This window comes from Psammomys obesus, unplaced genomic scaffold, assembly GCF_907164565.1.
Source record: "Psammomys obesus unplaced genomic scaffold, mPsaObe1.curated_primary_1811, whole genome shotgun sequence".
Taxonomy (NCBI): Eukaryota; Metazoa; Chordata; class Mammalia; order Rodentia; family Muridae; genus Psammomys; species Psammomys obesus.
This window is the reverse complement of record NW_026588752.1, coordinates 4,667,599-4,670,973: the sequence shown is the minus strand read 5'-3', so window position 1 is coordinate 4,670,973 and position 3,375 is coordinate 4,667,599. Positions and strand designations below refer to the sequence as shown.

Sequence of the window (3,375 nt, the reverse complement as noted above, 5' to 3'; positions counted from 1 at the left end):
AGCCCGGTTTTTATGTGGTACTGGATAGTAGTTTACCACTGAGCTACCTCTCTAAGCCCCTCCTTCAGGTCTTAGTCACCTTCTCAGCTACTCCCGTTCGTCTTCGTGTTCTCCTCTGACGGCCTACTGCCTTTACTCTGTTGGGCGGTGGTTCACTGCAACCGAACCAAAGCCTCCTCAGGAAGACAGGGCAATTCTTTCTACGCCGGTGCCGAAAGAAGGAACGCTTACGGCCTCTCCCGCAAGCCAGACTCTGGGTACTGGAGGGCGTCAAGGGAAGGACAGCGGGACAAAGCTCCGCCACACCTACGGTCGGCCGCGAGCTCCTCCCCGCGCCAGGCAGTGGAGAACACCCGCGAGGTCACCTCCCGGGCGCTCCCGGCCGGAAGGAGCCCCCTCACGGGCCGGAGGGGCGGGCGCCTGAGGGGAGCCACACCCCCAGATCCGTGTCTCCCGCGGTGCAGGCGGAGCCAGCAGGGCTGGGGTACGCTTGCACTTCCGCCCCCAGTGGCTTCATTCATATTTATAAGGCGATGGGGCGGGGCCAGAGCTCCCTCAGTGCCCCGCCCCCGGCCTGGGATCCCGCCCCGGCGGAGGCTCTGGCCCCAGTGGGGCGCCCCCGGCTTCCGCTTTGGGGAGGGAGTTTCCACTTGGTCACGACTCAAAAATGTGTCGCGGCCGCTCCTCCGCCGGTCGTCCCTGCTTCAGGGTGTGTCTGTGGGGTCTCCTCCCTGCGAGGGAAGGAGCAAAGGGGCCAGGGAAGGGATTGCTCCTCTCCCCTGGGAAAGGTCGGTAGGAACGACGGGGTGCGTGTAGTTGGCCTTCTTTTCCTTTTTTCAGGGGGTAGGTTTCAAACCCGGTACAAGTATGCTAGGCCAGCATTCTGCCACTGAGCTGGACCTTCGACCGGATTCTCCCTTCTATACATAGCAGTTCTAATTTTCTGAGCAGGTATTTCTTGTCAGGCCCCATGACCTCCAGATGAACTACCTTTTAAACCTGTCAACAAGAAGTCAAAAATTAAATTTAAAAACTCCACTCTTTCACGGATGTACAGTGTTCTCACACAAAAAGCTCAGGGACAGCTGAGATTTGGAGCGATGATACAGCAGACCTTCCCAGGTGCCAGCTGATGCTTGCTCCTCTACCACCCGCTTCATAACTGGGGCTTTCCCCAAGGCCCTCCTGTCTTGCTGTGTGTAGCCAAGGGGCAAATTGTCTCAGTGTTCACGTGTGAGAAAGAAGGTAAGTCCCGGGGAAGCCAAAGCACCAAGGCTTCTTAGGCAAAATGAAAACACAGGCCCTGGGGACAGCCAGACATTCCAACCAGCTCTGTCACTTTGGTGTGCCAGCTCAATGTAACTGCATGGGTTGGTTGACCGTGAAGCCAGACTCCTGAGAGAATCCAGCCAGGGACTTCTTTAAGGGTGGAGTAGCCAGTGTGGATATTCCTATTTGTAGTGTTAATTATTCTCCTGGAGCATCCAGGACCTAGTCTCAACTTCTGAAACATGAGCCCTTGAGGCTCTTCAGGATACAGCTTTTCTCTGAGAGTGTGTTCTGAATCTGCCGGACCTAGCCAGGTGCTAGGGGTAAGCGTCCTGGACATTTTCTCCTGGCCCTGTATGCAGATGCCTCTGCATTGTATAACTGGGCCCAGGGTGGGCCTTAATTCTCACTCTAGGCTTGCTTTTTCTCCAGGATCGTAGTGTGAGCAACAACCAGGGCCACTTCCAGAATAAACACCCCACCCACAGTCAGCCCCAGCCCTGGACTCTCCACAGGACCAGCACCAACCAACAGATTGCTGGAGTGTTGCTCACTGCTCACACTGCCCATGGCTCAAGGTTAATAAGTTATCCGCTCTCATTCCTCCTATCACTCCTTTTACCCAGGCCCTGCCCAACCTGCTTTGGGAGTAACAATAGCTATCGTTTGCTTCCTTTTCTCTTCCAGCCACACTGGGGGAAGCCTTTCCCAGGAGCGTCCCCTGAGCACCCTGCAATCCCGGATCCCATGGACTGATGCTCCACAGGTCAGGAGTGAGGCTTCGAAAGGCAGAGATTGGCTACAGTCACTTTTTTTTTTCCTTCTTCTTTTTTCTCCACCACCGCCTGGCTGTCTCCCATTTTTTTCAAGCCTAAGGTCTCAAGCTTACAGAGATCTACCTGCTTCTGAGTGTTGGTATTAAAGGTCCATGCCACTACACCTGGCTTTGCCACATAAGCCTAAAGGCTCATTTTCATTCAATTTGTTTTAGTTCATGAGTATTCCTGTTGTACCTGCTTGTATATATGTGTACCAGGTGCATGCTTGCTGTCCCTGGAACTGTGTGGTCGTGGTCCACCATGTGGGTGCTGGGAATGGACCCCAGAGCTTCTGAGTAGCAAGAGATCTTAACTGCCGAGCCATCTCTCTAGCACGTATATGGATTTTATATGCCAGGCTAGCCCAAAGTTATTGTATAGCCTCAGATGACTTTGAACTTCTGATCTGCCTGCCTTTACACCAACCTTTCAATTCTTTTTGGAGGTGCTAGGGCTGGAATTAGGCCTTGCCAATGCTAGGAAAATGTATTACCACTGAGATCAAGACTTATTTATCTTTTTCCCATCTTTTACACTCTGCCCCAGGCTCTGAAAAGACAGAATCTTCTCTATGTCTCTGATTCCTCCTTCTTTTCTCTCTCCTTCTTCCTTCTTTCTTCTTCCTTTCAGTTTGTATAGAATGCTCTGACTATATATATGCCTGCACACCAGAAGAGGGCACCAGATCTCATAGTTATGAGCCACCTTATGGTTGCTGGGAATTGAACTCAGGACCTCTGGAAGAGCAGACAGTGCTCTTAACCTCTGAGCCTTCTCCAGCCCCCTGCCTATGATTTCTTTATGGACCTAACTCTGTGTGTTAACTGAAGAACCAGTCATTGAGTTCCTGTAGTGTATATGACACCCTCCCTGAAGTGGGAAGATGTACGTGATGAGCATGAGCAGCAATGGGGGTGTGACAGGTAAGAGGTCCCCCTAGACTCAGTGATGTCCTTAAAGGCATGGGTGGGGTTGCCTAGCCCAGTACATACCACTAGCCTTCAATAAACAGCAAATGGACCTATAAGAGCTTACTAGCCAGGTATAGTGTCACAAGCCTTTGATCTTAGCACCTGGAAAGCAGAGTCAGATCTCTGAGGGTTTTTTGTTTGTTTGTTTGTTTAAGATTTATTTATTTACCAACCAACCAACCAAGCCAGGCAGTGGCTTGCCGGTACTGAGGCAGGTAGATCTCTGTGAGTTTGAGTCCAGCCTGGTCTACACAGCAAGTTCTAGCACAGCGCTAAGGATACACAAAGAAAACCTGTCTAAAATTAAAAAAAAAAAA

At 51.6% G+C, this 3,375-nt stretch overlaps 1 long non-coding RNA gene across 1 annotated transcript; it reads left to right on the top strand.

Moving 5' to 3' along the window:
* The first annotated feature begins 635 nt into the window (after positions 1 to 635).
* LOC129674639 (uncharacterized) lies at positions 636 to 2,209 on the top strand. Its single transcript, XR_008719817.1, has 3 exons — positions 636 to 788; positions 1,702 to 1,847; positions 1,957 to 2,209. It is a non-coding gene; the product is annotated as an uncharacterized LOC129674639 (long non-coding RNA).
* The last annotated feature ends 1,166 nt before the right edge of the window (positions 2,210 to 3,375 follow it).